Source organism: Dendrobates tinctorius, unplaced genomic scaffold, assembly GCF_039654945.1.
Source record: "Dendrobates tinctorius isolate UK_male_01 unplaced genomic scaffold, ASM3965494v1 ptg000203l, whole genome shotgun sequence".
NCBI classification, from domain to species: Eukaryota; Metazoa; Chordata; class Amphibia; order Anura; family Dendrobatidae; genus Dendrobates; species Dendrobates tinctorius.
This window is the reverse complement of record NW_027361870.1, coordinates 8,810,190-8,825,000: the sequence shown is the minus strand read 5'-3', so window position 1 is coordinate 8,825,000 and position 14,811 is coordinate 8,810,190. Positions and strand designations below refer to the sequence as shown.

At 42.7% G+C, this 14,811-nt stretch overlaps 1 protein-coding gene across 7 annotated transcripts in view; it reads right to left on the bottom strand.

Annotated features, from left to right (window-relative positions):
- KIF16B (kinesin family member 16B) overlaps positions 1–14,811 on the bottom strand; it is a 538,624-nt gene that overhangs the window by 341,084 nt on the left and 182,729 nt on the right. The window lies entirely within an intron of this gene.

Below are 14,811 nucleotides of genomic sequence, written 5' to 3'. Positions count from 1 at the left end.
TGCTCAATATTAATATTACATTATAACTACTATTTTATATTAATATTAATTGTATCACTTAATATTGATCAACGTTAAATATGCTGCCACCCTCATATACAGTATAAGCCGCCATATATCCCCCTGCATACAGTATGAGCCCTCATATTCCTTTTCATATACAGATACACATCCCACAAACAATAAAAAAAAAAAAGACAAAAAAAAAAAAAAAAAAACACATTTACTTTGCTCCCATTCCCCCTGGCACTCTGTTTCGGTCTTTGCTGTGTGTATTAACGCTCCACATACCAAACACGATGCAGTGACATCACTGTGTCTGCCGTCTCTGTCACACATGCTGAATGGTGGAAGAACCAGCTGGACGCTTCCACCTCCAACACTGTATTCACAGCTATTTGCATCTACTGGATGCACATACCGGTGAAATTGGGACACTGGGCGGGGAAGGGCAGTCACATGAGGCGAGCAAAGATAGTGCTTAATGACATTGACTGTATGTTTGGAGTCGATGCCCTGCTGCAGAATAAATTTGAAAATCATCGGTTGCCTCCCTCACTATCTTTTGATGGATAATTATCTTCCTGTATATCTCAGCACTGAGGATGCCAACTTCATTGCTGAAATGCAGCCTAAAATGTTAAAGGACCCTCCACCATGCTTCACTACTGCCGGCAGACATTCAATATTGTATTGGAACAAACTGCCTTTTGCTACTGACGAATATTTCAGATTTTGACATCAGTCCAGACTACCTGTTACCAATTACCTGCACCCCAGTTCCAAGGTCTTCGTGCATAGTTGAGTAATTTGGCCTGGTTTTCATGTAGAAAGTATGGGTTTTTACTGCAATACTCCCATGAAGACCAATTCTTGTCAGACTTCTCCAAAAAGTAGATAGATGTAATCAATGTCAAAGGAAAGCATGAGGTGTCTCATCTCCCACACTAAATTTCCTTGGCGACCACTGCATCTACGGTCTTGAAATTAACTGCTCGGGTATTACCCCCCTTTTGTATATTCTACACCGGTTTCTATTTCTTTAACCAGTTGTAACATGAAGGAGACATTGGGGTTGAATACTGCCATTTTAAACATTCAATGTAAACTATAAGGGATCAAACAGCGTACCCTAATAACTAGCTACGGTTATTTTTACAGAAAATTTCCTGTCTGCTGATGGCTATCCACCAATGAACAAGTGACAGCAAACCGTATAAAGGGAATCTGTCAGCAGGGTTAGCCATGTAATCTAAGAGCAGCACGACGTAGGGGGCAGAGACCCAGATTCCAGCGATGTGCCCCTTTACTTGGCTGCGTTTTTCTGTTTCAATAAAATCAGTGATTTATCAGCAGGATGTTATTGATAAAGGACAAGCAGCCTTGTGCCTTCTAGTCCAACCACACCCCTAGCACTGATTAGTAGCTCTCTGCAACTATAGAGGGTACATAGAAAGTTGTGGTGTGCGCTGGGGCTACACAGCTGAATAACTAGCTGAGTAACTGAGCTTGGCTAGATCTGCAGGAGAGAAAACTGAGATTCTATCATAACTGTTGCACTCACTTGTCGCTGGAATCCAGGCCTATGGTTCCTATATCATGCTTCTGTCAGATTACATAAAAACCTGCTTAGCGGCTGCAATCTGACAAGTGCATGCAAATTCAGGTTAGAATGGCTTGTCAACAGCCATTCTAACCTGAATTTGCATGCACTCGTCAGATGGCAGCCGCTAAGCAGCTTGAGGCCGGGCCAGTACCGGCATGGGAGACTGGCTGGGAATCCCTGGTCCTGTTTACATAAAAACCTGTTGACAGATTCCCTTTAAGGTAGCAAGGTATTTAAAAAATGAAAGCACAAAATGAAATTTCTATAATTTATGATAGAAAAAAAAAAAATCTAAAACTATAAGACAAGTACAAATGAATTTCATCTCTACAAAGAGAGGCAGGATAAAACCAAAGGAAAAAAAAAACCCTCTGAAGCTGGGTGTCCGTTTGGGACCCAGAGACTCTGCTACTATTCACACTAGGTAGGTTTTAACCGTTAGTGTAGTTACTGTCTCAAATGGGTACACCTTGTCGTGGTGGGACAGCTTTATACTTTTTTGATCAAAATAGTGTTTACTAAGTACCCTATGTTATTTAATGCACTTGCTTTTTTACTTATTTATTTTTATTAGGGTATATGCATACATTGTTTTTTTTTTCCTTTGGTTTTGCTTGCTTTTATGGCCAATGTGAACATGCTTTTACATCATGCATGTCATTCAATTCTACTTCAGTTCAGTTTTTTTGTTTTTTCTTAAAGAGAGGCAGGATGTACAGTATAGCGGAATTTCAACCGAGAAATGGAGGCGGTGCAGTTAATACACGTCCAATGATACAGCAATAAAAGTTTGATTTCATATTACAACATGACTCAGAATTCAGAAAGAAAAATGTAATAGAATAAAATGCAATTTTGTGTGACTGCATTCCGGAAGCTTATCACATTACAGTCATGTGATGGTTTATATTTTTAAGTACTTTTTGACGTTGCCCGATCAATTATGGTAGAATCATCTGAGCCTTCATGTAAACTCATCCACACTTGTTGATCTTTTTTTTGTTTCCAATCTTGCCACAACTCAAAATTTATAATCAGCCATCTGCCAATTACTCACCGCAAAGCCTGGGGAGGCGCGAGTTAAGCTTTCCGCGGCTCCGATGTTCCTACAAAGTCGTTATATCAGTTCAGCTAAGTGTCATATTAAAAAGACTTGTAAGATAGAAAGAAAATGCCGTAGGGGCCAGATCAGAATTACAAATGAGCCGATGACGGCTACTGCAATAAAACAATTAAATAAGTCCCTTAAGGGAGAAAAATAACCTGATTATTAACCTTGCGGAGACTATTTATGAGTTGGGTCTCGGTTCTTGCAAAGCCATGTGTTACAGTAAATGCGCTGTATAATACAGAGCTCCATCACGGAGCTATTTTACAGAGTTTAAATATTTCCACATCACTTTGATCAGTTCAGTAATCTGAGAAATGTGCGATAATAATAACAAAACAGATGGTAAATTGATGAACTAGGCGGAAGGTTAAGCACAATGGTTATGTATGGCCCATAGCTCATTTCTTTCACAAGGCATGTCGCTGCCTCTTATGCCGCAGTTCATTTTAATTTACCAAGATTCAGTTCTTACACATTATAAACTATTCCCTACGACCTACTGCATATTTCTTCATTAGTGAGCACCATTATTCATGGGATCATCTGATCAATGTGGGCTCTTGTCTGGATTTGGGCAGAATTAATCATCTACAATGTATTCTGATTGGTCATTACTTGCCGGCCACCATTCTTTGGTAATGGGCGCTGTGGTAAGCCAAATACCGGTAACTGCGATGATTGTCTTTGAGACTATATGGTTAGATTTGTGAGGGGCTAGCGGCACTGAAAAATATCTAATTGGCTATAAGAGCACTGCACAGCCATGACGACACAGTGAGCCGCTACCTGAGCAAGTCTTATGGTGTTCTTCCCATCTCATATATTATTTATGGCAAATCCTCACAGTAGGTCATAAATTTATAGTAGGTGTGTGCCCAACCAATGAAACACGCATGTATCTCGAGAATACAGCCGCGCTGCACGCTACTTCAGTGGAGAGGTGGTCGGAATTCCCTTACAAATGAATAGGAATTCCAACCACCTCTCCGCCATTACGGGCACTAGCCTCAAGAGTGAATTGGTTCTGTTGGTAGAATTGGCATGTACTATACATTTATGATACATCCTATGGGTATGCCATCAATGTACCAAATGGGAACATTACTAAAAACAGAAGCACAAACAACAAAGAAACATCATGACAAAGTTACTCAAAAAAAGGATTGGGATCACCGCTGTGCAACAAAATGCATGCTTTATGCCGCAGCTATTATGTATCCAGCTCAGCGCCTTCCAGACAATACAATGCTCTTTGAAGTCCCTGTTCTTGTCTTTTCATCAATACTGGATCCGAGTCCATTGATGCTCAAAGTCTGATGAGGATGTACATCGGACAATGCACAAATGTCTTGTATTTTAACAATCCAAGTTTGCATTCACCTTGGAAGAGACACTTTGGCATACATTGACTCATTAATTTGCACCAGTTTTTGGCATAAACTGGGGCAAAAAAGACAGCTTATAAAATGCCTAGAAATGTTCAAAAGGGGTTTTTTTTTGCTTTTCTTTGCCAAAAGTAGAAAGTTATGTAAAAGGGGTTGAGGTCTCAGAAAAGTGGGGTTCTTTTAGGACAGATTTATTGAAAGGTGAAGTCATGAATATCACATTGGGGAAGATCGGATTCTGAAAAAATTGAAGAGACAACATCACTGTAGTGATGAAGCCTTTTTAGCGTGCACATTATTCTCTCTACCTACACATCTATATAGTTTTAGCGACGTAGGGTATTGAATGGGACAACACTGGAACAAATGGCACTGCCAAGTAGGCAACATGCAGGTAGATGGAGCAATGTAGGAACAAAAATCTCCATGGGCCGTCAAAACCACAGATTATCAGAGATGCCAAGAGGTAGACCCATGCCAATCTAATATTGATGGCCTAACTTAACGATAGGTCAGCAATATTCTGATACTGCAAAAAGCAAAATAGGATTTATCCACTGCAAATGTAGATTCCATTTACTAACTTTGAGCCAAAAGTGTATTATTAGGAGTCATGCCTCTTTAAAGTGAGCCTGACAGCCAACTCACCTGATCCATAAGACGTCCTGTAGACTAGTTGGACAGGAGGGTCCGTGGTGGCTTCTCCCCAGCTGCTGCTCTGGACTGATAGGTCTCTGCCTACATGGGCATGCATGCAGTGCTTCAGACTTAAAGATATGTGGCAAGAATCCTGCACCTACTGTCTGATACATGCTGCCTGAACCTCAAACATCAGCTGTCAGGTTCACTTTAATAAAAAAAAAAAAAAAAACCTGGTGTAAAATCATTTTAACCATCTCCTTTTTTTAGACTGGGGTCGATAAATCAATGATCTAAACCTTCGGTAGTTAACACCTGTATCAATTTCATAGGAAACTATTTATCGGAGTCTGAATATTCGACTTTTCATTACAGTTTGAGAATTCCTTCCTATATAGGGAACACAATAAAACGGGACAATTTAATTAATGATGAAGATCAGGGGTAAATTGATCAGTGCACATCCGGAGAATGAAAGGATCAAGTGATGATTAACACTGATAAAGCAGCTAGGTAATAGTGAGACCGGGTATGTACCATATTTTCGGACTATAAGACGCACTTTTTTCCTCCCAAAATGTGAAGGAAAATGGGGTGGTGCGTCTTATAGTCCAAATGTACCAGCTCTGGCTGTGGTGGGGAGGTGGGGCAGCGGTTTCGGTGGAGCAGCGGGTTACAGAGGCAGGAGCCGGCGGCTCCGGCTAACTTCTGTCCCAGCTGCTAAAGAGAAATGAATATGCACTGTATTCCATGCCTATGGGTGTGGAGGGCAATGAATATTAATTTCTTTCTGGCATCCTGGTATGACTGGCCCCATCCCATTGCTGGTATGATTGGTCCCATCCTTATTCTGGTATGACTGGCCCCATCCCGGCCCTGGTATGTATGGCCCCATCTTATACTGGTATGATTGGCCCCATCCCGGTCCTGGTATGCATGGTTCCATCCTTATACTGGTATGATTGGCCCCATCCCGGCCCTGGTATGCATGGCCCCATCCTTATACTGGTATGCATGGCCCCATCCTTATACTGGTATGATTGGCCCCATCCTTATACTGGTATGATTGGCCCCATCCCAGCCCTGGTATGCATGGCCCCATCCCAGCCCTGGTATGCATGGCCCCATCCCAGCCCTGGTATGCATGGCCCCATCCTTATACTGGTATGACTGGCCACATCCTTATCCTGGTATGATATACAAGGATAAGGATGGGGCCATGCATACCAGGGCTGGGATGGGGGGCCAATCATACCAGGTTAAGGATGGGGCCCTGCATACCAGGACAGGGATGGGGCCATGCATACTTGAATGAGATGGGGACCCTGCATACCAGTATAGCGATGAGGCCGATCATTCCTGCCAGGAATAAGATGAGAGGGACCATTCCAACCAGGATAGAGATGAAAGCGCAATGCATACCAGGATGGGGATGAGGACCATGTGTATCAGGATGGGGACGAGGGGACCATATTTACCAGGTTAGGTGATATTAAGTACAGAACTGAGAACATTTTTTGCTTCAGTTTCTTTTTCCCCCAATTTCCTCATCTAAAACCTAGGAGCGTCTTATGGGTCTTATGATCTTATAGTCTGAAAAATACGGTACTTAAGCATTGCATGGTCTGAATGGAGCTTCTATGTGCTAAATGAACTTGTTTAATGACCTGGGTTTTCAACTTCATGAGCTCATTTCAGAATCTAGACTCATTACTGAAACATGCAATCATCAAATGAAGCTTTTCCCCAATATATACTAGGTGTTTACATATTAAATGTGGCGACGTCGAAAGTGGAATTAAGTTAAATACATTGATGTAAACTCATTTATATAAGAGAAATTATTCTTACTCACCAAAAATATATTTCCACAAAAAACTAGCATTACATGACATTCAATTACCAACACTAGCTTAATAGGGTTCACCAGGATTATACAGATATAGCTGAGCGGAATTTACCACTTGGAATAACTTACTGTAATATCAATAGGTAGACAATTGACAGGACAGCAGAGAAACGTTGAGCTAAAATTACATGAAATAGTTAAAATAAAAATCAGCTCTGCTACATCTGTACAATACCAGGGCATGAGATCTTTAAGAAAGTACATATACGGTACATAATGTTATAAGGCGGCCTTGTGCAATTCTGTGTGCATGGCCGCATACAGCATTACCGAGCGAGCTGTATTGTAATCGGGGTCCTGCTGTGTGATGCCTCCGCGTGAAAAGCTCTTTACTGAATTCTATGGACCATTTATACTGTATATTTCTACAAATTGATCTCATCTGAAGACAGACTAAACACAATGTTTTGCCCATGATGGTAGTTTTCCATGCTGCTTACCAGTTTTGTTGCATTTCTTAGCATAGTTTCCAAATTGCCTCTTCAGAGAGGACAAGGACTAGACCTTTGGTGCCACCCATCAGAAGTAGCAATCCTAAAAGTCAGTATCGACCCTTTAACGAGCCTCATCACATGACTTAGGATAAAAGCCAAATCTGAATTTACAGACACGGTGTTTCAGGGTGCTGAACCTAGTCCGTGCAAAGTGTGAGATCTGATTTGGCTAGGTGAAAGGCTGAAGACTGGAATTTAAGGGGTAATGTTTCTCCTTGTGGACAGAAACAGTATCGGCAAACTGAAATTCTGGTTTGGCTTTTATCCTAAGCAAGGCTGATTAAAGGGTCCATATTGACTTTTAGGATTGCTACTTCCAATAGGTGGCGCTAGAGTTCTAGTCCTCTTCCTCGCTGAAGAGGCAATTTGCATATTTACATTTCCAAGAGGAGCTGTCATGGCTTATAAGTCTCCTCACTCTGACATGCCAGGCCTGTCTTGTCACTCTCCACAAGGAGCAACGTTTCCCGTTAGCACAGTGTCCAACACCAGGACAATTGCCTGTGTGTGTCAGATACATCACTGTTCACATGTCTTACACGTACAGATGAATGTTTGTTCAAAACCATTGCCCACTAAAGCAACCCAGTTTGCAGAACTAACACTATTTCAACAATTAGTAAAGCACTAACATTATTCAGCACATGTAGTGATCATATACAATGTCACGCTAGGGTGCCAAGGGCCCACCAGTAACATCGACTCATCAGCTACATGCAAGTATTACCTTACCCACCTTCACAAGTCTATTTATACAATTGCCTTGTAATGTTTTCATTTCCTGTTCTGTCCAGATGTCACCATATCCCAGAATTCCAAGCGGAGGAAGTTCACCAACCACCATATTGGGACACACAAGTGATGGGTGTCTCAATATGGAAACTGCTGCTGGTACCAACTGTCCTGAACTGCAGGGATTTATGTATATCCCACTTTCCAGTTCTGGTTTGGAACTTGGAGCTCTCCGGCGCCCCTCTTACCCTCAGGTCAGTCAGGGAACTGCACCTAGGATAATTACTCACCAGACGGTCCGCCTGGATGTGTACTGGCTATTAGACATTCTGCATCGATGGAAATATAACTAGTCCTAGCCGCAGCCAGGCAATACACTTAAAAATCCCGTTCAGTCACTGCCAGATTTGCCCAACAAGCCCAGAGCACACTTCGCTGCCACAAGCTCTGATTTCTTAATTAATAACGGGTCCGGAGCTAACCCAAATTAGTAGCGTAATTCACTTCAGAGGACGTGACAGTACGTTACAGAGCAAGGAGAAACAAAGCTAGTAATTTTATATATTTTACTCCAAAAAGGTAGGCAGTGTTTACATAAGGTATAAAGGATATTATAATATGAGACAATTGAGATATGTACAGATTACTACAAAATAACAGGGGTTAAAGGAAGAAAAGCATTTAAATTTGCTTAAGTAATTTCATAGCAGACCATGCGGTCGAGGGAGGGGCGATACATCAAAGTGCAACACAGAGCCTCGCTGCATCAGCTTTCCAGGGCAAAGACTCCTGCAATATGAGCTTGCACTATCTTATACCCCTGGTCGTGACATCACTGAAAGGGCTGAGTTATGGGAGCAATCCTCTTTTCTCAGAGGGGGCTAACACGTATTGAAAACTCATAAGTCTCATATCGCGGGGAAGGTACCTTGTAAAGTGACAGGGTATATTCTTACTCAGCATGATGATGGCGTTCATTTAAGTCCAAACTCTAAGTCCCTGTATGGATTGGCTAAGTAGGAATCCATTTCTTGGATTCTGCTGAAGCTGGAGTCTAGAAAACTACAGGGTGGGTATCTGTTGTGAGCTCATTTTCGGGTTTGCCTCTGGTGAGGGTTATGGAGATGGCTGTGCTGACAGAGGAGTAGTGAGTTCTCTATCTGGACTCCCTCTGTTGGTGAAGGGAGGTAATGAAGCTGATCTAAATGGCAGAGACCGGCCACCAGAGGAGGAGGACTGCGATTGGACATCAGGAGTTTCTGATTGGATTTAAGGCAGCCGACTCTGGCTCCTGGTTTCCAGGTTGGTTCCTGTCTTCCTAAAGCTAAGTTTTCTCTGCTATTGTTCATAAGAGTTTTTGTTCTGGTTTACTTAGTTTTTGTGTTCAGCCAGCCCTGGCTGGGAATGGGCTGAATCCCCATTTTGTCTCTGATCTGTTGATCTCTTTTGCTCTGTCTTCAGAATATACCTGAGTGCTGATATAGTGATTTGAAGTCTAGCGACTTCAGGGCCTTTTTTTATCAGACATGTTGGACATTCTTTTTGGCAGGGTTTTTTGCGTGATTGCAGACAGCAGCTTTTCTTTCCTGTCCTTTCTAGTTAGCGAGGGCACGATCGTTTGCTCAGCCTATCTTTCTATCTGTGTTTCATCTTGTTTCACCGACAATACATGTTGGGGGCTGTCTATTGCTTTGGGGTCTGCTCTGGGGCAGTTTAGATTTTCCCTTTCTTTCTTTAGGCTTATTTAGTTCTCCGGCCGCGACGAGGCGTATAGGATCACCGTAGGCACGCTCCACGGCTACTGCTAGTTGTTGTGGATAGGATCAGGGGTCTGCAATCCGCTAGTTACCAACCTCTCCGGTTTTCTGGGCTTAGCTTGCTTTTTGTTTTTTCCTCCTCGGTGACTCATTCATAACAGGTATCTCTATCAAAGCACATCCCAAATATGTAACTTTCATACTTATAACATCAACTGGAGTCAAGATATGCCCTAAGAGTTGATTTATGATCTAACTATATCTTAGACAACAAACCACATGTTTCAGACAAAGGACTGGTTTCTGCTAATTAACACATTTCTGAGGGAGGGGTAGGAGGGTGTTATGAATGAGTCACTGAGGAGGAAAAACAAAAACAAGCTAAGCCACAGAAAACCAGAGAGGTTGGTAACCAAGTGGATTGCAGACCCCTGATCCTATCCACACAACTAGCAGCAGCCGTTGAGCGTATCTACGATGATCCTAGACGCCTCGTCACAGCAGGAGAAATAAATAAGCCAAAAGCAAGAAAAGGGGAAATCTAAACTGCCCCAGAGCAGACCCCAAAGCAAGAGACAGCCCCCAAACATGTATCGTCGGTGATACAAGATGAAAACACGAACACAGATAGAAAAATAGGCTGAGCAAACGATGGGGCCCACACTAACTAGAAAGGACAGGAAAGGAAAGATGGTGTCTGCAATCACGCACAAAACCCTGCGAAAAAAATATCCAACACTTTCTGATAACAAAAACCCTGAAGTCGCTAGACTTCAATTCCCTATATCAGCACTCTGGTATATTCTGAAGACAGAGCAAAATAGACCAATATGATCAGGGACAAAAAGCAAACTGGCATAAACAGAGACATAAGAATGGAAATTCAGCACAGCCCCAGCAGGGGCTGGCTGACCACAAAAACTGAGTAAAACAGACCAAATCTCATGTGAAAAAATAGCAGAGCACACTTAGCTTGAGAAGGCAGGAACAAAGCTGGAAACCAGAACCTCAGGGCAGGAAAAAATCACCAGCACAAAATTAGGGAGTCGCCTGTCTTAAATCCAGTCAGAGACTCCTGATGTCCACTCACAGTCCTCCTCCTCAGGTGGCAGGTCTCTGCCATTTAGATCAGCTTCATTACCTACTGTCACCACTAGAGGGAGCCCGGATGGAGAACTCACGACTCCTCTGTCAACACCCTCACCAGAAGCCAGAGGTAAACCAGAAAATGAGTTCACAACAGTACCTCCCCCCTTGAGGAGGGGTCACCGAACCCTCATCCTCGCCACCAGGCCGATCAGGATGGGCCCGGTGAAAAGCATGAACCAATCTATCGGCATGAATGTCAGAGGCAGAGACCCAAGAATTGTCCTCCTGGCCATAACCCTTCCACTTGACCAAATACTGGAGTCTCCGTCTAGCCAGACGAGAATCCAGTATTTTCTCTACCTCATATTCCACATTACCTTCAACCAACACAGGGTCAGATGGTGCCGCCATAGGAACCACTGGCTCAACAAAACTCTTCAACAGAGACTTATGAAACACGTTATGGATCTTAAACGTAATTGGAAGAGCCAATCGAAAAGAAACCGGGTTAAGAATCTCCAAAATCCTATAAGGTCCAATAAATCTTGGCTTGAACTTTGGAGACGCAACCTTCATAGAGATATTTTTTGACGACAACCAAACCATATCACCCACTTTAAACCGGGGACCAATGGTCCTACGCCGGTTGGAAAACCGCTGGGCCTTTTCTTGAGAGAGGGACAACTTATCCACCACTTGGTCCCAAATCTGCTGCATTCTCTCTACCACAGTGTCAACACCTGGGCAGGCTGAAGATTCCACTTGCCCTGAAGAAAATCGAGGATGAAACCCAAAGTTACAGAAAAAGGGCGACATCAATGTGGCAGAACTAGCTCTATTATTTAGGGCGAATTCGGCCAAGGGCAAAAATGAGACCCAATCATCCTGATCAGCAGATATAAAACATCTCAAATAGGACTCCAAAGTCTGGTTTGTTCTCAGTCTGCCCATTGGTCTGTGGGTGAAACGCAGAGGAGAAGGATAACTGAATTCCCAACTTGGAACAAAAAGCTTTCCAAAATCTGGAGACAAACTGGACTCCTCTGTCCGACACAATGTTCTCAGGAATCCCATGCAACCGAACCACCTGTTGTAAATACAAGGGCACCAACTCTGAGGAAGATGGCAGCTTTGGGAGTGGTACAAGATGGACCATCTTAGAAAATCTATCACAAATCACCCAGACAACAGTCATTCTCTGAGAGACAGCAAGATCAGAAATAAAATCCATTGAGATATGGGTCCATGGCCTCTTGGGCACCGGCAAGGGCATCAACAACCCACTAGAACGAGAACAGGGTTTAGACCGGGAACAAGTCCCACAAGACTGCACAAAATTCCTGACATCACGAGATAAGGCGGGCCACCAAAAAGACCGACTCACCAAATCTCTGGTACCAAAAATACCTGGATGACCAGCCAACGCGGAGCAATGAACTTCAGACATCACTCTCTTCCTCCACTGGTCAGGAACATACAATTTTCCCATAGGACAACGCTCAGGTTTGTCCTCCTGAAATTCTTCCAGGGCACGTCTCAAATCGGGCGAGATGGCAGAAAGAACTACCCCCTCACCTAGGATGGTAGTAGGTTTGGTCACAATAGGAGAATCAGCAAAAAACTCCTAGAAAGGGCGTCTGCCTTAACATTCTTAGTGCCCGGAAGAAAGGAGACCACAAAATCAAAACGCGTGAAAAACAAGGCTCACCTAGCCTGTCTAGGATTCAAGCGATTGGCCGACTCCAGGTAAATCAAATTCTTGTGGTCAGTGAGGACCACAACTTGATGTCTAGCTCCCTCCAACCAATGTCTCCACTCCTCGAATGCCCACTTCATGGCCAACAATTCCCGATTCCCCACATCATAGTTGCGTTCAGATGGAGAGAACTTTCCCTGTGCCTTCTTTTCCCGATTCATTTTAGAAGTCACCGGATCTTTTTGGGACAAAACAGCTCCTGCACCAATCTCCGAAGCATCTACCTCTACCTGAAATGGAAGCGAGACATCAGGTTGCCGTAAAACCGGAGCAGAAGTGAACCTCTGCTTCAGCTCCTGAAATGCCGAAACAGCCTTTGGAGACCAATTTAGCACATCAGCGCCCTTCTTGGTCAGATCAGTCAGTGGTTTGGCAATACCAGAAAAATTAGCTATAAATTTACGATAAAAATTAGCAAAACCCAAAAACTTCTGGAGAGCCTTCAAAGAAGTGGGCTGAACCCAATCATAAATGGCCTGTACCTTGGCCGGGTCCATTTCAATAGTTGAAGGAGACAAAATAAATCCCAAAAATTAAATCCTCTGTACACCAATAAGGCATTTCGATCCCTTAACATACAGGGAATTCTCCCTCAAAATCCGGAACACAGTCCGAACATGTTCCACATGAGAATCCCAGTCACTGGAAAAGATCAGAATATCATCCAAATAGATCATCAAAAACTTATCCACAAAGTCCCGGAAAATACCATTCATAAAGGATTGGAAGACAGAAGGGGCATTAGTGAGCCAAAAAGGCATCATCAGGTACTTAAAATGTCCCTCTGGAGTATTAAACGCCGTCTTCCATTCATCCCCATGCTTGATGCGAATAAAATTATACGCCCCCCCTGAGGTCAAGCTTAGTAAACCAGCAGACACCTTTAACTCTAGAGAATAAATCAGAAATCAGGGGTAACGGATACTGATATTTAACCGTAATCTTGTTAAAGGAACGATAGTCAATACAAGGCCTTAATGAACCATCTTTCTTTTCTTTTTTTTTTTTTTAATCAGATAAATTTTTATTAAGGAAAACAATTGTAACATATATGACATCAAGCTATTGTTCACATATAATCATATTTTTATGAACAAAACTCCCCCCCTTTTTCCCCCCTATCCCCCCTTCGAGACCCCCTCAGTGTCTTCCTCATTTCCCATCCGATATTCTTTCCCCAATCCATATACAATTGTATAGTATGAACATCATCTATAACATAATGCATCCTCCCCTCAAATCTAATTCCATTCTATCCATGGCTGCCATATCTTTTGAAATACGTCGAGTTTATTTCTCTTAGTATAAATACTTTTTTCCAATAAAATTATATGATCCGCTTGCGTAAGAAAGTCTCGTCTAGTCGGAGGCTCTTCTCTGATCCAGAACCGAGCTATCAATTTCCTTGCTATGAATAGCAATCTAGCAATCGCCAGTTTGACCATAGATACCGCTGCCAATTCTTCCACATAACCTAATATACAGACCAAAGGGTTTCTGGGAATTACACACCTATATATCAATTCAATCCGATTCAATACTACTGTCCAGAAGGTAGACAATCTAGGGCAATGCCACAGCATGTGTAACATGTCTTCCCGTTCCTGCAAACATCGTGGACACTCGGAATCAGACCTCAAACCCATCTTGAACAGTCTATCGGGAGTTCTGTAAGCTCTATGAATCACGCATAATTGAGACATCCATCCAGGTTCGCTCATAGAGATCTTAGGCACATATTCTAAAAGAGATTCCCATCTATCATCATTTATCACTCCCAACTAAGCTTCCCATTTCACTCTAAACTTGATGGGATGTTTGACTAGAAAGGTGAATAATAAATCTCTATACACTTCTGAAATTGCCCCCCTTGTCCCGCTGTTCTCCAAAATGGAAACCAGCGTGATATCAATCTGGATCTCAATAAGTTTTCTCCGACATTGCGACTGATACGCATGCTGAATTCTTTTATAATGATATAAATTTAAATATGATAACTGGAATTCTGTTTGTAACTCCACGAATGACTTAAGTCTCCCTTGACCCATTAGCTGACCCATCCTTCTAATTCCTGTCTCTCTCCAGGGCCCAAATCCTTCCATATGCTTAAATTCTTGTAAATTTATAGTATCCCATATAGGAGAGTATTTGGTAAGGCCTGTGACACCCCTAATCTGTTTAACTTTTTCCCATACCTTATGAATTAGGAGAACAGTAGGAAACTGAGAGCCCAGTTTTAAAAATTGCCCCCCTTCCAAACTCTCACCCAGAGGCCATTTTCCAATCAAATATCTCAAACAACTGGGCGATTGTCCCTTTCCCATCTCCTCCCC